Source organism: Drosophila eugracilis, unplaced genomic scaffold (genome assembly GCF_018153835.1).
Source record: "Drosophila eugracilis isolate 14026-0451.02 unplaced genomic scaffold, ASM1815383v1 contig_575, whole genome shotgun sequence".
In the NCBI taxonomy this organism is placed as follows: Eukaryota; Metazoa; Arthropoda; class Insecta; order Diptera; family Drosophilidae; genus Drosophila; species Drosophila eugracilis.
In genome coordinates this window covers 295,790-321,315 of record NW_024573454.1, presented here as the reverse complement: position 1 = coordinate 321,315, position 25,526 = coordinate 295,790, and the positions used below count along the sequence as shown (strand labels likewise).

The window sequence follows — 25,526 nt, the reverse complement described above, 5'->3', positions numbered from 1 at the left end:
TGGGTGCTCATTTCTCGAGAGGATGTTCGGCATGTAGGTCAGGGGGCAAGTTACGGTTTGGTTTTCTGTTTACATGCGTTTTTTTTTTAGCTTTGTTTCTGCGGTGCGTGGTCTATGTTAAGTTTGCAGTTTGGTAGTTCTGTTAACTGGTAAACTGTAAACTGGCTATTGCAGTAAGCTGTTACTTTTACGATATTCACTAGCGCTGTTATCTTTTCTAGTGGTTTATGTTAGTTAGCAGTTAATTGCTGTGCACCACAGCTGTGGTCTGTTAGGATTACCATCTTACGATATTACGCTGAATTAAGGAAGTCCGAAGTCTAAGTATGATTTTGGCCGGCTTTTATATAAAAATACGCAAAAAGAAAATAAATAAAAATAAAATGTATTTATATAGCATTTAAAAATATATTGCTCATTCGATAATAAAGAAAGCTTCAAAGTATATATTTATTTTTTGCATTAACAATAATACAGTTCATAAGGAAATGACTTTATGTTACTACTTGATCAAAAAAAAATTTTTAATTACACATAAAATATTTAAATAAAAATAAATCTTGTCTTGTATTTTCTTCGTAATTTCGTTTCACCTTAAAATAATTTCAAAAAATTCAACAATTAATTTCAATTACTTCCAAGACTCCACAGCCTCTTTATATAGACCACTCTATTAACATACCATTTATTTGCTAATAACCATATTTGTATTAATTTAGCATAATTTCCAAATGGCTTCCTTTAACGAAATTATTACCAGCACTTTGCTAATTTTGTTAGCTAATTGAAAGCCAATAAATCGGCCTGCATGTCTGGCCACTGAAGCAAGGCGAAAACTGACTTTAAGTAAGGGTTTAATGCACCCCCAAAATAAGCAAAACCAAAAAATAAAACAATTATTTAACTTGGCATGCAATAAATGCTGGTTAGCCGCGTTAGCAGAGGGTTAAAAGCCGGTTAACACTGCTAGAAACCCGAAGTTTCTCTGTTGCGTCGCTGCTTTGGCTTCGTGTGGCGTCACTGTTAAGCGGTTAACATGGTAGCAGAGCTCAATTTCCGAGCTCCGATTCTTGGCTTTCAGTCACCTGTTAAGGCCCAAACGCTGCGAACGTCGACGGAGTTTTTCCGTGAAAATTCGAAAGAGGGAAAATCACGAGAGTGCGTACGGTTAAGAGTGTGCGTGTGTGTTTGTGTTCTTGTGTTTTCTTGTTTGTGTTAATTTCTGCATGCTTTTTCCGCTTATCATTTGCACTTGCGAATATGCATTCTATGCTTACTAAAAAAAAAAAAAAAGAAGAGAAGAGAAGAGAGAAAAACAAAAATCCTGTTTGAAAACCAGTTTTGTATTATTTTGGCTTTGATTTGGCGGCGACGTCGAACAACGGAATCCAGCTGGTCCAGAATTCTTGAACGCGCGCCGTGACGTCGCCGTGTTATGTAGTGTGTGGATTTGGCCAAGAGGCGACTTTGGCCAAGAAGACACTCAATATCAATAGAAGCTTTTCATTTGGTTTACCGTTAGGCGGCGGGTCTAGTTTGCTTGTCGTTGCTGTTGTAGTTGTTGCTGCTCTCGAGTGGGCAGCGCCAACGGAGCGTGCATCATCTGGGTTTAGAAAGCCAGAGAATCCATCGTATATACCTAGTCTCTCCATCTTTGGCTCTTAAATAAATCAAGAAAAAAAAAAAACAGTAACAAAAACCAGTAACAGCAGAAGAAGGCTTAATTAAATTTAAAGCACACACTTATGGCCAGACTTCACAGGTTGACCGACTTCTTCTGGCAGCGAGACCAATGAAATTGTATTAAAATCGTTAATTGATTTGTTTATTTGTTGTTGAAATTGTTGCGGAAAATTGGATAAATACTTCAGTCGCTGAAAATGTAAATAAATTCAAAATAACTTTGGCAGCTTGTTTGCCTATAATTATGCGGGACAAAAGGAATTTATTTCTTTGTAATTGAATTAAAATTAAAATAATAGATTTGGAATGTTTGAAAGTAAAAAATGTGCCTACATACATTTTTAAAAAAATTCCACAAAAAATATTTATTTTAATATAAAATACCAACAAACTTTATTTATTTAGAAAATAATTTGAAATAATATTTAAAACCGAGTTACATAAATAAATCACATTCTTTCATTCCTTTAAATTCAAGCAATTATTCCAATTACCAAAAATCATTTAATTCAATTTTCCCTAAAAACAATCCCATTACAAAACCAAAGCCCATAAAGCCAACTAAAGAATTCCCTTTGATTCACGCTCGCCGAAAATCTGTTTGTTTCATAAATAAAAGGCCGAAAAAATAACAAAAATTGAGAGCGGAAATTACTAAGATTTTTCGAATGCAATCATAATTATTACTCGTGGCATTCCTGCAGAGTTTTCATTCTCTGGGAAAACCACACGAGAACATTCCGGTGGCAAACAGGTTGCCATAAACCCGAGAGCAAGAGCAACAAGAACAACAACAACAACGCCAAAAGGGAAAATCAAACACGTGCACAGAACGGAAAAGGTTAACAACACAACAAATAACAGCAAACAGCAGCGGTAACAGCATTAAGTTTTTCCTTTTATTTTTTTATTTCCATCAAACACAGAGAAATAAACCAAATTTGAAAACCGCGCGCTAACTGGTAGAGAAAAAACACAGAATTCGAATATAAAACAGGGAAAAAATAAAAAACGGATATAAAGGCATTTCAAGCGTTTGGCATTTTGTCAACCAGTAAAGGGCCAAGTGACGAACAAAAAAAAAACGAAAAAAAGTACAGGGAGAGGCACACAAGTGGCTGCAACAAAGGGTCTCCCGAACCACCAAACCCGCGACCTCTGACACCCCCAACCCAACAACCAAAAAAAAAAAAAAATAAAAAATATAAAAGAAAATCTACCTTTGGCCGGAAAACGCTTGTTTCAGCACGCGAGCGATAGAGACGGGACGACTGCGAGGGAGGCAGACAGGGACAAGCAGCAAGAGCAGCAACAACAAAACAAACAGGTGAGAAGGAGACTTGCATGAATGAATGAATGAATAAAGGCTGGGGTGAGGCATAGAGGGAGGGCCAGTGTGTCGAAGTGAATGAATGGAAGCCACAGCTGAGAACTGCGGCCTGATACAGTAATCACTCGGTAATTGTTGCTGTTAGATAAGATTTTCATAATTTAAAAACAAAAAACAATTTAAAAAACTTAAGAAAATATACAAAATTGTCTTAGCCATCTAAAGTAAATCACTCAAAGCAACTCAAGACTTCGCTTCTGAAACCACCACAAATTCAGCTTAGTCACTACCCACTGCTTTATAGTTCTGCTTGCGATGGAGTGATTGAAACTGATAAAGAATAATAAAAAAAGGCTTTCCTCTTGCACGAGGATTTTCCCAAACAATTCTTTCTCGACGCGGTGGTTTTTTCGTTGTTCCATTTGACTTGCCCCGCTTGGAAAACAGAAAGAGAGATGCCTGCTCAATAAGCAATTAATATGCACAAGTGTCTGCCCGGCGAGTTTTCCTACCGAAAATCTCCGAGTGGCAATGGGCGCGAGTCTCGACTGTGTGAAAATGGGGGGAAAAGAAAGAAAAGCCGAGCCCAGCGTGGCACATTGTTTCGGGGTTTTCACGCAGTGTTAAGAGCTTAATTTAATTCCGAAAAAGGTTTTTTCTCCCACTTGATGAAAATTGAGTTTGGTTTTGTCAAAGAAAAATCTGTGAAAAAATATTCGAATGCTATCGTGATTCAATAATAAAATATATATTTTTGCGTAAATTTTATTAATACGTATTCGTATGAAATTAAAGAACCTTTTTTTTCCACCAATTAAAGGAAAAATGACCCTGTTTCCACGAATCGAAATGATACAGGCGAGGAAGCATCAGCATTAATTTGAACACAAATCAGGTTCTATTATCTCAATTGAAATTTTCCTTTGAGTAATTTGAAACCAAATTTGATTCTCTTCTCTCTCTCGCCGGTGACTTCCATTTTCCGTTGTTATTTCTCCATTTCCTCAGCTTACCCCAGTCACGATTGCAACTTTAATCTATGGCAATTTATATTTGCTTTTGTTGGTACTAAGCAAATTCACCCAGAAAACGCACACAGAACTATTATGGCCAAAAGGAGCGTAGCTCAGAGATTTTACCAGAGGGATCTTACAAAGACCAAAGAAGAAACTAAAAAATAAATCAAAATATGCATAGCAATATGTTATCATTCTGTAGATTCTAAAAATAAATTATAACCATTCTCTCCCTTCTTCCCCAAAGCCTCTGACCTTGGTGGAAACTCTTCCCGAAGTAGAAACCAAAGTTAGCCAGGAAAAGTTGTTGCAAAAAGCTTCCGAAGGAATGCCAAAAATACGCAAAACAAAAAAAAAGGAAAAAGGTTTTTGAAAAAAAGGAAAACAATGGCGATGGAACAGAAGAAGAAGAACAGAAATAATGCGCAACGTATTGTTGTAGTCAACTTGATTCCGGCGAGACTCTTGTGAAATATCGCACTTTGCTTATAGGAATGCTTATCTATGCTGGAAATAGAAATTCAGGAAAAGTCCAAGTAAACAAATAACAAAAAACACAAACAGTAACAAAACAGTATGGCAAACAGAACGAGGAAAAACCAAGCGCAACAACTCTCGCACAGACACAAAAAGTAATGTGAAACACAATAAAAGTGTCTAACAGTCTAAAGAAATGAAAGTCAAAATGCGTGCGAGTGTGTGTGTGTGTTGAGAAAAGGGGGCTATATAATATAAGACTATATATAAAAGAGGCCCCCCATTTCCTCTTAACTTCTCACAGCATCTTCGCCGGCTTCATTAGCGGCAAATAGTGTTTTCTATATCTTCTCTTTCGTTGATCTTGATCGTGAACTCGAAAATATTTAGAAAATGTGTTAAAGCCATGGCCAAAGAATTCGATAGAGAAATATGTAGTAGAGAGATGAAGGGGTTTCCTACTGAAGACTCGTGTCTGGCTTTTGGAGAAGAAAGCGTGCAAATTATGGTTTCTAGGAAACTGGGTGCCTGACTGATGAACACTGCCTAGCAGCACCTGTTTCTATCATATTTAGCAGGTACAGTGGTTGATATAGCGATTAATGGATGGTATTATATTTTGATTGCTGGGTAATTATTAAATTTTCTTCCTTATCTCTACGACATAGATCATTTCTTTCTCTTTAGTTTGGGTTGAAATTGAAGGAGTTCCCCATTTCAGTCGTTAATTTGCACATTTTTATCTCTGGGAATTATAGCTGAAAATGATTTAAGGAATGATTATTTGATTTTATTTAAATAAAAACTTTATGTTTCTTCTTATTTATAGTATATTACGTTTCTTCTTAAGAGTGATTGGATTATATTTTGTCAAATTAGAATCATTTTATTAAGCTGTATCTCGAAGATACTTATTTTTACTTCAAGATTCTAACTAGATTACTTCAAGATTAACAAAATTCCAATATTTTCCCTTTATATAAACCCTATTATTTAGAAATCCCTTATTTCTTACTTAGAATTTCTTTTGTCTCAAAAGTAATTTAATAAAGTTAATATAGCTTACTTTCTTTTTGGCCACCTTTCTTCCCAGCAATCCATCATTTCGTTTCCCAAACATTCTTAGAATCTAAAAATCTATCTGAATTCAAGTCAAGCTATTTCCCTCGAAAAGTCGTTAGCCACTTCCTTTTGACCAACTCGGTGACTTGGCCAACAGTGCCATAACCACTTCCTCGGATTCTTGCCACTGTCAGAGAGGGGTTCCCTCACAGATAATTGAATTATGATCGGGGAGTGTGTCAAGAGTGGGGACGAGCGGGTCTTACAAAGCTAATGAACACAAACTGAAGGGTAGTCAAGTGAGCCAAGAAGACAGGGCCGGCATTGAGGTGATAATGATTTCGGTGTTCATTATCATAATGATGATTATGCTGCCACTCAGAAGCGAATGGAAAATGTTTGCAAGCAAGAAAGAGAAGGAGAAAGAATAAGTCGCGGCAATGAACTCGAGAAAAGAAATGCAGACAAACAAACAAAAAGAAGTGGTAGAAGTAGCATGCATAACTAAGTAACTGCCACAAACAGTGAAAGAGAGGCAGCAACAGGAGCAGTGAGAGCGAAAGAGCTAGCAACTGGGTGAATGAAAGAGATGGCAGGCAAGGCAGCTTGCAGTTGCAGTTGTCAGTGCATCATTATCCAGCTGAAATTTTTGTTGGCCTATTAGAAGGATGGCCAGTGGCAAAAAGTTTTCATCTCGGCAGCTGCAAAATATACTGGCCTACACTGAGAGAAATATTAGTCAAAGAATATCACGAAGGAATGGAAAATAAAAGAAATTATTTGATTCATTAAATAAATTTGTGCTTTCTAAACTTACCTTTCTAATATAGAAAGAGCCTGTTTTAGTCTTCACTTAAGATTGTGAATTCTTTTTCCAAAGGCTATCTTTTTCCAGGAATAAAAAGAATTTTCTTCACTGCATTTTAAAGATCCCTTTTCACTATCTGTATTTGACTTAAATTTAGTTGGCAGATGAAAAAAAAGAAGAGTGCTATATATAAAAGAGAGGTCATTCCTCCAGCGTTTATCACGTTATGCTATGCCTAACCTCACCCCCTCGACTTTATTAACATATTTCTCTTTCCCTTTCTAGCTACCTGCCTAGTTTTTCTTCGTTTTTTTTTTGTTACCAAGTGTGGCTTTGGCCTTAGTTGTTGTTGTAGTTCTTTGAGTTTTTCTTCTTTTTGTTGGCAGTTTTTTGTACATTTACTGGTTTTTTGGGACTACTTTTTCAGATTTTAGGCAATTATTCAAAGTACTTAGCTTAGTTATGATAACAAAGATGTTTATGTAAGCTTTAATTACTGTTTAAGATCCATTTTATGATAATTACCAAGAATTTAAGATATATATTTAGCTTTTTGCTTACTTTTGTAAAACGTCTAAAATTCCTGATGGGTACTCCCTGGGCGATTCAGTTTGAGGGCTTCTTTATTTTGCCTCCTTTATTCTGCGGTTTTTCCGTTGTCCTCATTTCCTTAGCTGCGCCCACCATTCACAGTGGTTTTGGAAATTGGAAAATGTGGCAGGAGAGGTGGAAGCTGTCGGGAAAAGAACCCAACTTGGGTCCAGAATATCCCCTGACCAAACTTCTCACTGTCGTTCCACGCTTCTTTTACTGCTGCCGGTGACGCTTGCTTTTATGCATGCCGAGTTTTTTCTGCCTTTCATGTTTTTTTTTCTTCTGCTTCTTTTTTTTTGGCCTACGGTTTTTGGCCAACAGGAAATAGCCGACATTAGACTGGGCTGTGGCACGTGTTTATGTTGCTTTGCTGTTATTTTATGCTTCACGCTGGGGCAGGAAATGCGACAGAAAAATGCATTTTCAGTTGCCATGGAATTTCCAGCTCTCCCTCTTTTCGTTCAGGAAAAACTGTTGGCAGTTTCCCATCTGCTTCTATTTCTCATTCTGTGGATGTTTTTTTTTGTTTTATTTTGTGCATTTTGCGTTTTTTTTTTTTAAACGATCTGTGTTTGGGTTGCTTTCGATTTTATTTTCATTTCGGTTTAATCCAGTGGAGAAATACATCTTTTATATGTGAACGGAGACCGAGAAAATTACGTTTTTATGTTTCTCCTAAAAAAGGCAAAAGAAACGAACGATTTAACTTAATTTTTTTATTTTTCCAAACGAAATTGAAACTTTTACGGCAACTATAAAGCCGAACTAAACGGTTTCTTTTTTGTTATTCAATTTAACAATCCATGTGAATTGTCTACTTAAGATCGTTTTTAAGATGAATTTTCAAAGCATTTTTATGGGTAGTATAATAAAAGCATTATTAAGTACTTAGGATAGTCAGGAAAACGGTTTATAACTTTAGCAGGATTAAATAGTTTAAAAGTTAAGTAATGTTTAGAGTCTCTTATGGAATAATAACATGAAAAAAAAAAGTTTAATATAATTTAAAATATAAATATCTAAGATTTGTTGCTCATTTTTAAAGCTTCTGAATACTAATTTCTATACAATGCTATCTTAAAAAATACTATCAGTTTCCATTTCCCTATTTGAAACCCCTTTTCGCCACATTTCCAACCATTCCTTCACTTATTAAAAGAAAACTCCCTCGCCGAGGGCTACTTCAAAAGTCGCTGTTGCCGAAAGAAGTGCAGCTGCAACATCCATTTATCCAACTATCCATCTAGAATGTGCCGCCGGGCATTTCCCTTCATCGAGGTGAAGAAAGAAGAGGGCAAAAATATATAAACAAGAAAAGACAAATGAAAAACTTTGTAGCTTTGTTATCAGCCATCGCCCTTTCTGTGTTTACTGCGGTAACACTGTAGATCTTGTGGCTCATTTGCATTATTTTAATTCATTTCATTTGGATAAGCCATAGACGAAGAAAAAATAAGAAAGCAGGGATAAAGAGAACTTCAAATTGATGTTCTGTATCAATAAATCAAAATGAAAACGAAAATGGAAATGGTGAAGTGAAAATTGTTACGGTTCTTTGGTAAGCAGCCGTTATGCTGACTGCATAAACTTAATTAATTTCCAAATAAAATGGAAAATGGTAAAAGAAAACCCACAGAAGTGGAGGCCAGCAGCAGCAATCCATATGGCAAAACTTTCAACTTACAATTCAATTTATATTTCAGCAAAAAAAAAATCAAGTAGAAAGAACTAAAAGTAAAACAAGAAATAAAGAAAAGGAAGAAAGGCGGGGATAGAGCAAAGGTAAAAAGACAAATTGCAACTTTTTGAGGCACAAAAATCACAGTTAGCAGATAGTTTTACCCCCTGTTTGCCACCCTCACTTCCTTTTCCTTCTCTCCGAAGGACACAAAAGCATAAGAAGAAACTTTGTCCTGCCGCCAGGACACTTGAAACAAATTGCAATTTGTGCCTTTGCCGACGATGCGGGGGTTAAATGGTTTCCCCTTTTGGTTTTTCCGAAGGAAGGATGTACATTCGGGGTCTGCTATGTTGCCTATAAATTAAGTGCAGCAATTAATAATTAAAAAAGCGTGTTAATTAGAGAGCCAAATAGAAAGGAGAGAGGGGCTAACTGCGATTTCAATTAGCCCCATTAAGAAAATCTTTTGGTAAATTCTAAACACAATCCAAAACGAATGTTAATGGAAATTTAAAATTAAAATTTTCTCAAATGCAGCAACTTAAATTAAGAACAAAAGCGACTAAATTAACTTAAATAAATAAAATTTAATCCCTGTAAATAAAAAGTAAACTATCTTATTATTAAAATCGTGCGAATAAATTGAGCTTGTCACATCAGCAGAACTAACTGCCATTGTTAAGCTAACTTATCCATGTTCATCGCTTTGTTCACCCGCATACAGTGAGTTGATTAAGTTTATCTGCAGTTGGCATGCTCTGTAGCTCTATGCCAAGGTGTAAGCTAACTTCTGGCCAGCACTGTGAAGGGTGTTTTCCTATTAAGTTAGCCATTTCTACTTCCCTTTGCTTTGTTTCCCCAACCCGAACTGTGCGCACCATTTCATCGCCAAAAACATTTTTCGCTGACAATTTCGCTTGGCCAAGTTAACGGCGGGTAATCCCCGTTCTCATATTTCATTTCATTGTACTCCATTTCTCCAGCCAGCGGATGGATATGGATGCACCCAGACAGAAATGGCGACTGCTGACTGCTTAATATTTCACCGGACTTTCCCGACTCTTTTATTACATAACTCGGATTAGATTTTGGTCAAAAGAAGTGGTAGTAGACTAGAAGAAGAACGGGCATCTGAAATGCCCCTCACGTCCGTGGCTTTGCCTAATTTAGTTATGCATCCAGGCACTATGTACATATCGCCCCGATTCATAACCATCCCAGCCATTGATTATTCACAATCAATCAGCGTATTCAGCGTTGGGCCTATTCCCGTTACGTTACCATTTCCCGTTACGCCTCCGATTCCATTTACATAACTTTATATAGAAGTATATATATCCACTTGGAGACCACAATTAGCTAACCACGATATTCCGTTCTTCGATTCGCCGAATTGCAATTGGATTTGGCCGTGCCAATTAGTTAATTAGCAGATAAGTGAAAAAGGGGAGCCTAGTGATGAGAATGGCTAATAAATAAAAGCAGGAAGGCAACATTTACGCCAGTAAAGTAAGCCAAACTAATCTAGGATGTAGGATAGACATTTGTTTTAAGGGATCTGAAATGGGAAAAGAAGTAATGCAATCATGGAAAAAAGAAAGAAAATAACAAGAAGTGGAAAAAGTTTACTTTTTAGGATAATCAAGAAGTATAGTTAGTTTCCATTCCTTGCAAAATATGACATAAAATAAATAATAAATAAATTAATCCAACATTTTCATTTCTTTATTAACTTAAAATAGAAGTTTCTGTGACAAAAACTCTAAACAGACTTTAGAAATGCAGACTCTAAATCAAATTAGCCTTAAATATAACCTTAAAACCAATACCAAACTAATAACTAATAATAATTTTTGATTATTATGTGAATGAAAATGACCTGGCAAACTGCAAACTTATTCGATAACCGTTAAGAACTAAACACACAACAACTGCAATGCAACTGCCTGGTAGTATTCATAAACTGAACCAACGACATTTAATCGACATCCAGAACAAAGAACAACAATGCCCAACGCAAATTGTACCAATTCAATCCGAAAACCGAATCGACTAAAACCGATTGCAATTCTCACAAAACCGGCAAACAGAGTAAAACAAAGGCTAAGCGGCTTTGGTTGAACCCCAACCTGAAATGCATTGTGCAACGCTGCGTATGCGCAACAATTAAGTCAGCAATTCTCTGTGGCTTTTTCGTATTTAATTTATTTCCTGGCTCACCTTGCCACATACTAAACTCGAATAAAAAACAAAACAGAAACCCATTTTAATGAAGTACAAATACCAAAAAAAGTTAGCAAATAAAACAAACTGCCAGACAGAGTCTACGATTTAAACCAATTTAAATTAATTGAAAAAGAAAAAAAGTTCGAGTTAGCAGGAATAAAATTATGCGAATCTAAAAACCTGGCCCAAATGGAAAATCGCTGAAAACAGCAGAGCTGCAGACAACGGCGAAAAAACATAGTTTCTAATGAGCCAAATTAAGCAAACGTCAAACAATTAAAGCAGAGCCAAAGCCAACAAATGAGCGTGTAATTATTTTATAATTAAATTCCATTTAGCCAAGACTCATGTCTCTGCGACCGCGACAGTTGGCCTATGTTGGCCTGAAAATTTGTGTAAGCTTTTGTCTGCATTTAGTCTTTGCAGCAGGTGCAACAGGTGTAAATTACGACAGTGGCAAAAACAAGACAAAAAAAAATAAGGGTGACAGCCAGTAATCGCAGCAATCAACTCGAAAAACAAAGGCAAAAACAAAAGCAACTTAAAATCCGTTTCCGCCACTGAAAATTAGTGAATTTTGTCAGCGTCAGTGGGTCAACAAAAAGCCTTTTGGCCAACACGTCTAGCAAGGGTCAGTAAGTGGAAAAAATAGCAATGGTTAACAAAAAATTAGAGACAAATGATAAGCAAAGTTATGAAATAAAAATAATGAGAGGACGAAATATAAAACTTTGTAGGAAATATGAAAAATTACCAATGCTCTTTCTTAAACTCAACTTCAAATTGAAAATAAAAACCTAAAAATATATTCTTATATCACTTCTTTTCCACTTTCTTTTAGTAAAAAGACCAAATAGTTCATGACATTACTTTCAACTTGCGAATCAATCGTGCGAATAATTTTCCCGATACATGCTATAAGAAAAAGTGAAATATAGATGACCAGACCGCGTTAGGGATCAAAGACGATCGTGAGTTCAAAGACTGCCACGAGTAGAATGTGAGCTAAAAACTAGAGAAAAGAAAAAATTGTATTTAGGAAAATATATTCCATCACCTTTTACTCTCACTCTTTTCTTTTCCGTCATGAAAATCAAACAACTCTCACCAAATAGAGTAGAGCAATTAGGAAGACCGCTGCACTTGTTTATTTTTCCCTCTGTCATGTTTATTCTGAGTTGGCAAGACAAAGTTATAATTTGTGGTATTGTTATTTGCCGTCTGGTTGCCACTTTTTGTTGCAATCGAAGCTGAAGCTAAAACATTGGTGAAAGTCAGTCGAGTAATTTAGTCTTTTCGTATGCGTGCAGCGATTTTTTAGTTAGTTTTTCTTATTTTATTTCAGATATTTGCTGGCTTGGTTGTTTTTGGTTTGCTTTTATTTGTTGTATGCCTTGTGGGAGGTGCTGGCACTCGATTGAGCCTTCTAGAGTAGAGTGAACTAGTTTCCATTTAATAGTTATAGCCCAAGAGGCACTGGCAAAGAGAGCATGAAATGTGCAACGAATTGTGGCAGCCGCACAAAAAGATTTATTGAAGCCGTTGCTGCTGGTGCAGCTATTAACAAAATTACTTAACAAGCGGTCGAAAAAAAAAAAAAAAATATACTACGTCCAGCAGTAGAAGCAGCAGCAGGAACTCTCTGAGTTATTGCCAGTCGGCTGAGTTTCAGTTTTTGGCCAAAATGGTCTAGAAAAGGGGTGGGAATTCTGTAACCACAGGAACTGGGCGACAGGGAGCTGGCGACCTTGTGAGGCAGCGATATATTCTATTTAATTGCATTCGCGGTTCAGGCCAAAGAAGACCAGAGACTAGAACCCATAGCCCAGAGAGACTCTAAGCCGTTGTCAGTATTTCGGAGGGCTGGAAACTCGGATTCAGGCAACGCCTTCACATGTTGCCTTGTGTTGCAAGAGTAAAACTCCCAACCACCAATGTGGAGAATGTTAAGCCCCGGATTACAACGGACATCAAAAGTGGGCGGTAACTGGGCGCTTTGATTTATGATTGCACAATAGAAAGATAGAGCAGCGTATACTCACATACGAGTGCCCAAAAAAAAGTGTATTTAAGCCCTTTATGGAGTACCATCCGGGGGCTTACCTAAAGAGGCCTAAAATGCTGAATCTCGTAGCTCTGCAAAAATAGTAAATGGTTGGTTTAAGGAAGGAAAAATATTCTGAAAGCAGGAAAATCTTATAAATAAATATATTCGATTTTAATCTTATTATCAACTGTCTACTAAGTTGTAGGTTTATCAAACTAAATTTAAAAACTTAGTTAAGCCACCAAGTTTAAGAGTTACATCAATCAGCATCTTCCGCGTTTAACTCGATTTCACATGGGAAAATCTTTAATTAAACTTTTGGCTTCTTCTTCGCGCGCCCAATTGAATACCCTAACAAATCTGTAAGTTGCATTAAATCCCAAAGAGATGATCGGGGCAAAAAACCCATTTCCTGGCACCTAACATTTGCCATTGATTGGTGTTTCGCCGCCCATCGAAAACCCTTTACAGTCAGCCGCAGAAATGTTATCGCCGGCTTGCCTTTTCTGTGTTATAAATTTTCACTAACGACGCCCCTGGCACTAAGCGGAGAGTTGCTTTGTTTCGTTGGCTAGCATTTTTTTTTTTTTGTGTCTTTGATTTTCTATTTGGTAGTCTACTATCGTCCAGTCACAGCTTTGGACAGCAGCAATATCGCAGCTACAGGAGCAACGGCAACAGAACCAATTGCGGTTGCCGCCTGCCAATCGGCAAAAGTTGACGACCGCAGCGCAGAGCTATTCAAAATGCAATAAAAACAACAAAATCAAGTTGGAAAGGATGCGCAGAGGGGGCAGAGTATTGAAGGACAGGCAATGCAATTTGTTATTTTGAATTTTGCAATTTTCGACCCGAAACTATTTTTGGGCAGCAAAAGCAATCGGAAACGGTGAACAACAAAGCGATGAATTCGCTCATCCAGATTTTCCTCTTCTCTGTCTGTTATTTAATTAAATGTTTCATTGAATATTTTTTTTTTGAGAACCAGCCAGAGGAAGGGGTTTTCGTGATACCTTATACCTTTGCAAAGGGGTGTGGCAGCGGCAGTGGCAGGTCTATTATTAGCTGCAGACATCAAGGATTGTTTAATGATTATTGGTTCCATGGAAATGCAGAAATCATACATTTTCCTCAACTATTTTTAGTGCCCATCATCATATTTCTTCTGCATCACCGCCCCACTTGCCACTAACCTTTTTGAGTGTGTTTTTTCCTTGGTTTTTGTTGTAATCTTGGTATTCCTTCAAGGACGCTGGTGACTGGGTAAAAATTCAAAAAATTCCCAAGTCAAGGGCTAAATAAACTTTGTCGCCCGGGCCAAAAGAGCAAAAGTGTTTGGCAATCGGACACTTGAAGAAAAATTCGTAAAGGTTGGAAGGCCACAAAGAAATTAGAGTTTGCTTTTAAACATTCTGATATTTGTTCACGAGAAGTGCTGAAAAATCCTTAAGTAAATATTGAAACTGAAAACTTTTAATAATGTTTGATTCCAACTTCATAAAATAGTAATAACAAAACTTAAAGGCACACTTCCTTTGAAAACAACTTAACTACTTTCTTCTTTCTATCTTTATTATCAACTTTTTTATTCCTAAATTTAAAATGAACTAACGTTTTTTATTTCAATTTTTATAACACAATCATTTTGCTGACAATCAACTTCCGAAATGGATATTTTAAGTAGCCAATTCTTGATTTTTATCCCCTGTGCAGAGCCAGCTCAGAGAGTCGCAACCCACTTGAAACCTCTATCGTCTCTCCTGGCTTTGCTACATATAGATGTCTATCAATTTGAGCTGCCATCCTTGTGCATATCCTTTAGCCATAGCTTACTGTCGGCAGCTTGTCTGCCTCCTCCCCCCTTTCTCTTTGTTTTCCCCCTGTCTCTGAGAAGGAAATTTATTGAATTTAATATGCATATTGCACGAAAAATTTATGCAATTTCTTTTTTTTTTTTTTTTTTGTTAGCCATATGCCGGTAGCTTTTCTTGTGACGTAGCCAGGCTCTTACCCTTTTGTCATTAAGTGTTATGCAACGGCAAAATGTTTTTGTTGTTCTTGTCAATTTTGAGCCCGAGATGGTAAATTTCAATTTGGATTTTTGATGGAAGAAATTTCAAGTGAAAAATGCTTGAACGGTTGAGGAAATTTTTATGTAAATTTTGGGTCTTTTTTTAAATTTATGAAAGAATTGAAAAATTTTCCTTAGCTTGGTAAAAAATATTGAACTTAGAAATTGTAATTGTTTTTGTTTGCAAAATGAAAAGTACATTTTCATAGTTTTCTGAGTAATTTATGGAATAAGAATATTAAATATTTAAGACTTAAAAATATAGCTTAAAATGCATTGTTTGTATTTTTAGAAAAACTTAAACTAATTTTGCTTTCATTTCTTTCTTTCTAGGTAAAGCTCTTTGGCTAATAACCAAAACCTTAAACCCAAAAATACCAGCATAACAGGTGAACCCTCTTAGAAAATCTATTAAATTTGAACCAAAATATAGACAATCTCCATGTTGACCCAAACTTTGACCCCTGCAGTGGACTGCAAACCCAAAGAGATTTCAACTAATTACATGTGTGTGTGTGTGTGAGTGTGTGTCACTTTTACGAACTTCTCTCAAATGACCCATTAATCTGGGCCATTAATTTTCAGCCCAATGACCCCGCTAAGATGGCGAAAAAAGCGAGAAACCAAAGAGGGAAACCAAATTAAAATTAGAAACATTTGAGAAACACACAGACTAGCAAAACACTAAAATTGCCCATAAAACAAAATAAATAACCAATTAAGGCGGCGGCGTCGATGACGGGATGTCGGGGAAAAATGTTTTTCCCCCGGAAAATCCAGTGCGAAATTCATTAATTAGCCATAATGGTCGCCCTAGCCGCAGGGGGCGTGGCCTTCCAATAGGCAAGGGGGAAAGGAAATGTCCATTGGCTATTGGCATATCAGAAACACATGTCGCTTGTCATGTGTGCCAAATGTGGCATGCAACATTTAACTGCAGAACAGAACAACAACAGAAGCTGCGTCAATGGCAACTGGCAAAGTGGGAAATAGGCAACAAAACAGAGCCATAAACGCGGCTAATTGCCAGAGGAATGCCGCCAGAAGGTCAGGTCATGTCACTGCGGAATGGCACTTGGGGGATTCTGATTCGTGTATAGCCTGGTATAATACACTGGGAAAAAGGCTGTAAAAAGTAATGAAAAGTTAAGAAGTTAAGTCAGTGAACGAATTCTAATTTTCACACTATCATCTTTCTATCATCAAATTTGTTTTGGCACATTATCGTTTTCTTCGTTCACCTCTTAACCTGTTTTAAAATCGCCACCAATATGATCAAAATCAGCTTCCTCAAATTGCTCTTAAAAATCCATTCGAAATGCTTTCGATTTTCTCCCCCAAATTTTCGCTTAGTTTTCTTTTGTTAAGTGTAAAGAGGCCGGCACATAAGTAATATAGTTTGGTATGTGACACGGATTGGCAGATTCGAGCGACCGTCGACCGTCGACCGGCGTATGGCGCGTAAATTGTTGAAGAGCCCAGATTAACCGTTAATGGCCACGAGTGTTTGGATGCCACCGATGTTTTCTTGCTGTTGCTGCCTCAAATTGCCACGCTTTTTGATTTTCGGTATTTTCGGGCATTTAGTTACGCTCCCCAACAACGTTTTCAGCTTGTTTGTTGGTCAGCTTGGCTTGAAGCTATTCAATACCCCAACTCGATTGACTCGTTTCTTCTGTATTTCTTTTTTTTTTTTTTTGGGTTTTCTTTGGCTTGACTCGGCCAAGACATAATAATGATGTTTGATGATGCGGTAACTGAGATGAGGATACCGTGCCGCCGTTTACTCCATTGGCAATTGGCTGATGTTTATATGCCTATTTGAGGCCGTTTTTCAACTTGGCTTCATTCTCCGATTCCAATTTCAATTGACTTGTACAGTTTGCCATTTGGAAATGCGAGTCGAATACATAAACATAGTTTTCTATTAGTCTCGTCTGTGTGTGAATGTTGGGCACTTGAAGCCTGCAGCCCGACTGCACTTATTTCTGTGTGTATTTGGGCCAACGTGGACCCCAGAGGCAAACAAACATATTCCGGAACGAAATGAGCTAGGGGAATGCAATTTCTATATGGCACTCATTAAGGAGTAATTGATATGGACAGCAGTCGAGGAGTAAACAATGTTAGGAATTAAAGGAACGTGGACTTGAGGAGGAACTTGGTTTGAACTCGATTTTGTGAAATTAGATATTGTAAATGAAGAGTAGTAATAGTATCAAAATAGGTTACCTATTTCTTTTAACCTCTTCTCAATAAATAACTTATTAATCTCACATGATTAATGAAAAGTAAACAAGTAAGCAGGTGAAACTAATAACAAAATGTTGTTAACCAAGCAGAATGATTGATATTTACATTTTTCATTTTTTATTAGCTATGAAAAACTTTAATGACCAAATGCATTAAAAATTTCTTGTTTACATAAATCAATTGTAAACATGAAGGATTATTTTCTCATTTCTTTTTAGTAAATTCTTATTATTTGCCAATGATTTCGATTAAACGTTGTTGATAAAATTAAATTATTTGGCAAAGAGTTTCTGATTTAAGTCAAACAACCGCTTTTACATAATTTAATCAACACCAAAAAAGGGCTGCCAGCAATTAATACAGATGCGACAGGAGTTACAACATACTCGTAAATAAATAACAAAGCCAAAGCAATGAAATTTCAAGCTGAAGTCATGCGTATTAAATACCATGGAAAAATAAAAAAAAAAAAAAACAAAATCAAAATGCAAGGGAAGCCAAAAAGAAAAAAAAAGACCAAATTCGACGAGCACGAACTAAATTGCAGGCAATCATTTGGAAATACAAAAGCAAGTCACTAAAAAATAAACAAAAAATAGGTGAAAAAAATTCCCGAAAGAGTGTGTGTGCAGTCACGATTAAATGTCTACGTGTACGAGTTGTGTTTGGGTATAACTAAGCGTAAACGGTTTCAGTTAGTGATTCATGTTACTAAATACAGCTATATTAGAGCCGACACATTTATCGCCATCGATATCTTTCACTAGCGAAATGCAAAGGTGGTGGTAAGGGGGGTACAAAAAATTGTGCCACTTGTGTAATTATTCCATTTGACATGAGCCATTCGGAGGGGGACACTCTCTGATTTACGGCTTTGATCGGCCAGCAAACGAAATCAGTGCAACTAACAGTGCAACCTGTTTGAGCCACTTTAAACGAGTCCCCAACTGCAGCAGCCTGAAAATTGGCCAGCAAATAGCCACAGAATTCCCGCCATCCCGCCATCTCCGTGCAAATCTTTTTATTTCTTATGCGGCTACACAGGAAAAACAAAAAAATATATATTATAAAGTATGAGTTAATTAATTTTTTTTGTGTTTTTATTTAAATTATGTTAAGATCCACCTTAAAGCAAATTTTAGTTTTCGGATAACTATTAAATAAAGAACCAAAAAAACCAACACTTTCCCCTTAAACAATTCAGTTTAAAAAGAACAAAATTTCCATTGATGTTTTCTTAGATTTTATAGACTTTCTTCCTGTTTTCTCTCAGTGTTCTCTCTTCCTGAACTTCCAGCTACAGCCGACGGCAAACGGGACACTCAACGTTTTGGTCATTGACAACGATTAAAAACAAGTTTCCCCCACCGGCCACGCCCTCCTGCCCGACTCCGCCGCCCCCTTTTCGGGACCATGGGCACTTGTCCACCCAAGTTCCACTCACTTGTTTGCTTAACCGATCTCGGCCACAGTCGCTGCCTCAGTCGCCGTCACTGCCACTGCCTCAGTCAACGTCGACTGCATTGCTGACCCACATACAAAAGACATTCAATCGAACTGTTTTCTTTTTCCTCCCTCTCTTTCTGTCCCAGAATCTGTCCGTCTCTTTCGTTTGATGGCCTTGAGTGGCCGGAGTATTATGATTTTGATGGAGAGCCAGACTCAAGTGGGTCCAAAGGAGCACTTCGAGGGGCAGCTAAGCCACTAAAATGATAACTTTATCTGTCGGGAATTTAAAGTTGTTTTAAAAAATTCTAGTATTTGAGGGAATTTGTTAGATCAAACTAAGAGTACTTTGAGAATGGAATTAGAAATTCTGAAACTAAAATAAAATGATATCAGTTTAATATTTGCTTATTTCTATATAATAAGGGGTAAAGAAAAGTTAGAATCTCCTTTAATTAATATTAAGGGGAAATAAAGAATAAATATATATATTTAAATCAGATATTGGTCTCTGTAGAATTGCAAATTCTCAACAAAAGTTCTTTAAAGTGCCATCTATACATTGATTATAAATATGTTTTAATTATTTTTTATTACCTAAAGAAGAGTATTTATAATTCGCATACCTATCCTTTTTCTCCTTCTTATAAATAAACATTGAACGGTGCCGAAGAGCACGTAAAGGTGATGGCGATAGTCGGTGGCAACTGGCGAGTTTTATCGTCATCAAACCGCGAGCTTTGCGTGTGTCTGTTAGCTGAGTGTAACTATGTGTGTTTGTGTGTGTCTGTGATGATTTACCGTTGTGGCCTCCTCTATACACACACACATACACCCATGCACATGGCCATTCTGCTGGTGAAATAGAGCCAAACTGTAAGGGGGTTTTGGCCAAAAGTGGGAGTCTGACTATCCTCCTCATCCTGATTCCGATTCTGCTGACATTGCTTTTGCTATTGCTGTTGTTTTTGTTGTTGTCTGTGTGTGCCCATTTGAACGTTAGCTACACATAGTTGGCTTGTTAGCCAGTTGCAGAGTGTACGGTACTCTGCTCTCGCTCAGGTGCAGAAAATAAGAGATCTAGCCAAAAAAAAAAAAAAGAACATTACATATATATTCTAGGAAAACCCAAAAACTCTTTGTAAAGCCAAGTGCAGAAATGTTTCAATTTGCAACCAGTATAAAGGGTTCATAGCGTAATGGCTTAACTAAGAGGAAATGTTAACAAGAATTTAACTTGTTTTTGACGTTTATTTGCCTTTTTTTGTGGTTTCTTGTTCGATTAACTGGCTAACAACGATTCAATTCACATTTAGAAAGATTTCGATTTGATCGTTGTTTTGTTTATTTCATTTTCCGTAATGGAAGTAGCTTTCTAATTACCCCCACAGTCCTTGTAACTTACAACATTCACACTCTGCCTACAACTTGCCTCTAGTCGGTCACTCTAACTAACTAATCTCACCAGAGACCCGCCTTTGTCCATTAGTTCATGTGAACAATTTTCGTTGGTTTCCTCAAAATGATGCAGCTGGAGACCGCTTGGAGGCTTTAAACGACCGCAAGGGGAGATGGAGAAGCTTCATTTCTCACAAAAGAGCAAGTTAGCGAAATGAATAAAATGGGAACACGCACAAACAAAACATACACATACACACACACACTTACACTTTGCTGGGCCGTTGAATTCTCATGTGTTTGCCACGCCCACACAATACACCGAAGGGCGTAAACAATAGGTAACAGCCAAATGAAAAAAGTATGATGTGGATGATGATGATGAAGATGTGAAGCCCGCAAGTCATTGCAGGTGAGGGATATAGTCGTACTATATAGAGAAAAAGAGGAAGGCGTTTGAAGGGGTCGGAGTAGCCCTAGTTGCAACATAAGTATTAGCTTCATTTTTGCAGCATTTAACTTGGCCTCCCCGCTCCGCCACTCGTTACCCTTTTGCCTTTGTAAGTTTGTTTGCTATTTTCTTCTTCTGCTTCTGCTGCTGCTGCTACTGCAATTTTTTTTTTGTGTGTGCACTGCCGAGCCTCAAATGAATTGAATGTGAAAAATTTAAATGCAAACAGCCGCAGTCGACGCAGCAAAAAGAAGAAGCAGACGCAGCACAGCAAAAAATTTCAAGGAAAGTATAAATATCTATTAAAAAATCTGGAAAAACTTTTAGTCCTTAGTGATAAGCAGTTAAAAATAACTTGTTAATGCCTTAAAAAGCATTAATAACATGTATAAAATCTGGGCACACTTACATGCCGAAACGATATTCTGCACTTTAATACAACATCTGGTCACTCTAACATCCTGGAATACTTAAAAAAAACTAAGTTTCTATAGATTCCCATCAACTTAACCTTAAAACAAATATTACTTTCGATTATTTTTCTAAGTGCCCTTCTCGCGCCGCCCCTTTTTTTCCTCTCTGATTTTTCTGCTTGCCTTGCATTACACAAGTCGACAAGCCTTAACGCTCCTCCAACCCAAAAACCCCCTAGTCAACCCCATCCCACCAAATCTCCCACTCAGCTCAGTCTAGCAAAGTTCATTGTACCATCTCGCTTAGTTGAAGAGTCTATGAGTCCAAAACAAACGATGCTTTTGATTGCCAACGAGCGGGTGAACTCAAAAAGGGGTGGAGTTGTTTGTTAACGCCGCCAGAGATCGGGTCAAAGACTCGAGTTTAGGCCTAAAGTTGGGACCTTTGGCTGGGGGCCAACGCATTGCTCTGAATTTGATGTTCCCATAATTGTTATGACTTTTTTTAACTGAAATTTATGAGGGTGGGAGAAAAGCTGGTTGAGATATTAAGTTATAGTTTATTGGAATTGTTTAATTATTATTTGCCTCTCCCAATTTTTGGCAAAACACTTTCTTTAAGCAAAATTCTTCATTAGACAATCAAATTAGAGAAATCACTTTGAATAAATGTTGACATCTAAAGATCTTTTCAAAGATCTTTTACAGCGATGCTCATTAACAAGACATTTTTACGCTGAATAGATTTCATTTCGTTTCACCTCGCGAATTCGCTGAGCAAACATTTCAGGGCGTAGCTTTAGCACCTTCACAACGATTTGCTTTTCATAGATTTTTGTGAAACTTTCTCAAAGAATTGTGAATGGCCAAATACTCGTACAGTTGGCCATACAAAATTAGCACTTGAGGTTGTCGACAAAGTACAAAGAAGATCTGCAAATTAGCAAGTCGCATTCCACCCACTCAACAGTAAAGTGCGTAACATAATTATATATATATATATATATATATATAGTACAAATGGGATTTTGCCAAGGTTAAATGTTGGTTATTATAAGGATTTTATTTTGCATTTAAGTTACCTTTGGCGTAAGCGTGTGTTCCTCTTCAGACTGACAACTGTTGGCAAATAATTTCCCTCGCCTGTTAACCCCCACTGTATCTCCTTAACCCACTAACCATGTGTATCCTCGAAACTCTATTCATTATTCTGAGCACGCATTCGCCATGAGTTTTGTGGCTGGGTTATCTAGGCGCCGTGCTCTAGTCCTAGATAAGGACCCACATTCAGCCCCATCCCTTTTGGCGTATTTACTTTATTACTATGTGCGACCCCAGTGAAAACGCGACAGGATTCTTTTATGGGTCGCCAGTAGGCTATTCATAACTATTAAGCCAAGTGTTGGCTTCTGAAAACTAAAAGATTTAAGAAAATGACTAAAATGTTAGGGGAACTTTGCCTTGTTTATGAGTTTTTAATGATCTAAAAGTAAATTTTCATGAAGTTGTCAAAAAAAACCTTGAAAAAAAGGAAATAGTTTAATATAAAACTTATATAAAATCAGAACACCACTTAAAATATAATATTTCGTTTCCTTTTTTTTCAATTTTATTACCTCAGAACGCAATGTACTTGTTAGCTTGTGAAAGCCCTTGCATAACGCAATTTCCCTCTGCAGTTTTTTTGTCCAGGACATAAATAACGTATACGCCACATTGGACAGTAACCGCATCTGCCCCTCTTTCGCACTCTTTCACCTCGGCACTATCTATCTCCACCCCCTTGGCCACCATTCTCCCGAGCATATTCCTTCAGTCATTTATCATTTTCCATGGCGTTGACACTTTCACTTGTTTCACACAATAAACTGAACCACAACAAGAAAAATGAAACAAGGAAAATGCGAGTAAAAAAACCAAAATGGACCATTGACAAGTCAATTTCTGTATGGGTCTACGCCCAACTGGATGCGGATGCTCGTTATGGCCTGTCAAATTTATTAGTTTCAATATAATTTGACAACAAGAAAATTTGTACGTTTACATTTTACCTAGTTTCGGGCCCAAAAGGCATGGACATTTATCAACGTTTTTGACCTCTTCTTGACTTGCCTTTGTTTTCTGCTCTTTCCTACTATTTTCTGTACTTTTTTTTTGCATGTTTTTTTAAATGTTGGCTCTTAACAGAAATTTATGTTTATTGCACGATGGCCTTGGCCAGAAATTATCATAAATTGCACTGTCATTACAGCAGCAAACAACGGCAACGAAGCAAAATGGTACCATAAATATGAAAATACTGTTATTCAGCGTAATTGCGGCTTACTTTGGTTCATTTTCAGTTCACGGCAGTTCATCGCTGGACCACTGCTCAGTTCATTTTCAGTTCACTCCAGTTCATTTCGCTGACACATTCAGTGAAATTTTTGCTTTCATCTTTGAGCCGCGTCGGTACAAAAAAAAAACAAGCAAAACAAGAGCAAAAGTGAGTCTGTCCATCTGCTACGCTTTGTATTTTTCTTGCTATATTTTCACTGCCTTCGCATCTTCATCTTTTTATTTTGCTGTTACATTTTTGTAATGCTTTTTTATGTCTTCATTGTGCGAGTTGTCTCGCTTTTTATATTGGGTTATTATTTTTACGTTACTGATGAACTTAATTAACATTTGGCACGACTTTCAATGTCAATGGCAATGGCAATCTTTGCCGCACAAATGCTAGCAAATTAGTTAATTTCTTTGATCGCCAGATAAAAGAAATACTTTGGACTAATGATCCGACATAAGTGCGGCAAATGATGATAGAGTTGCAGGCTAAAGAAAGTGATTTGGAACATGCAGATACAAAGTGCATTAGTTTTTGCGTGGTGTTAATGAACACAGACTATAAGGCAGCGACTTTTAAGATTAATGTTAATAATAACTTCTATTACTAATTCAATTTCCCTGTCATTACATTCGCTCAATTTGTTTCCCTTGCTAACTTCGCTCAATTTGTGTGTCATCGATGGCACTTACAACCATATACACTCCTACGCACTTCAGAACCAATTTAGAAACAACCAGACAGCTAGACCAAAATCCAATGGCTCCCCCAGCAAATGAACCCGAACGCTTTTCCCAACTCTTAAATATCTGCGTACATATATACTTTACATTTAACAAGCACTCAAGTCGAGCTGAAGCTTACGAGCCAATGCACTTAAGTTTATTTGCTTGGGGACAGGACGCCGGGCAAGAAGGAATACAAAAAAAAGAGTTCAAATGATGGAAGGATAGATGGCTGGGGAGGGGGAAACCCCAAAAATAGCTGCAACTGGAACATAACCCATTGGGCAACATCAATCCCAACAACAATGCTACTTATCATAAGCATAAGCGGCAAGGTATGCTCATTTGTTTACAACTTACTTGGATAGTCACACTTGACCCAGCATCGCAGGCTTCTCAAACCCCATTCCCATCTCTATATATCTTCATCGTTTTGGCTCTTGAAGATACACAAGAGTCGCTTGAGTTTCCCCCTCAAGAGATCTCACTCAACGGGCAGCATAATTTATTTGCCGTTTTTTTGTTGATGCCTCCACAGACTTATATTGATTAGTTGTCATTGATGCTTCATGCCTGAGATGCTGACCTTGGCTCCATCTGCTGAGCCAATCGATAAAAAATTGGAAAACTCACGTTTTAGGCATCACTTCCTGAAAGTATTTTAGGTACAGTGAGTACCAAAAGTTTAGAATGACTTGTAATTGTAATTAGATTTATAATATGTAGGATATAGGTAGTATTCGATAAGCAATTTCGATAAATTTAATATTTTGTAAGAAGATTTATGATATTAATAAACATTTTTTATATTTTCTTTTATTTATCTTGATAAAATTCAATAAAAAATATGCAAGTAGGATGAGTAGAACATTTTTTTGATAAACTTTTGCAAAAACACCGATTATTTCGATAAAAGCCTTTTTTTTCGATTTTTTCAGTATTTTTTATCGAAATATTTTTTATTTACTTAAAAGGTTATCTAAGTTTTATAACATTTTGGTTACCTATTCCATCCTAACAACTTGAAACGCACTGTATTTAGCTATTTCTTATGATCTACCCACATAACTTCGGCTCGTCATCGAAACTGACCAGCATCACAGGCATCTGAAGCCTCATCTTATTTATAAGCATTAACATCACATACCGGAATTCGTGCCATATTTCAGTTTGTATCTGCTTTTTTTTTTTTTGGCCCTCTGACATTTGGTCAACTTTTTAATCGGTTTTTGCGGCTTAATTAAATGTGTGTGTGTGTGTTTTCTCCCTGTCTCTCTCATTTTGGGATACGTTTTACGCTTCATTGTAAATGTTTTTCCATTAGCATATTTTTTGTTTGCCTGCAACTTGCTCAACTCTTCGACATTAAAAGTTTTCTGCGATTGCTTGGCAAGTTTTTCGTTCACTATTTCTTTTTTTTTTTTTTTTATTAGAACTCAATAGGTTCCGATTGGGGGAAAAAAGTTTGTCGGTTGTGTTGCATAAACAGGAAATCGAATGCCAAAATGTCGATTCGATT

The 25,526-nt window shown here is 37.0% G+C and overlaps 1 protein-coding gene across 8 annotated transcripts in view; it reads left to right on the top strand.

Moving 5' to 3' along the window:
• Positions 1–1,064: 1,064 nt before the first annotated feature.
• Positions 1,065–25,526, top strand: part of LOC108110991 (leucine-rich repeats and immunoglobulin-like domains protein 3) — a 53,466-nt gene continuing 29,004 nt past the window's right edge. Inside the window, exons 1-3 of one of the 8 annotated variants that reach the window (XM_041819325.1) lie at positions 1,088–1,158; positions 2,388–2,524; positions 2,610–3,010. The gene's annotated coding sequence lies outside the window, so the exon portion shown is untranslated. Of the gene's footprint in view, positions 1,187–2,387; positions 2,525–2,609; positions 3,011–25,526 lie in introns of all 8 variants that reach the window. The other 7 variants (XM_017220303.2, XM_017220310.2, XM_041819330.1 and 4 more) reach the window with 7 other exon arrangements.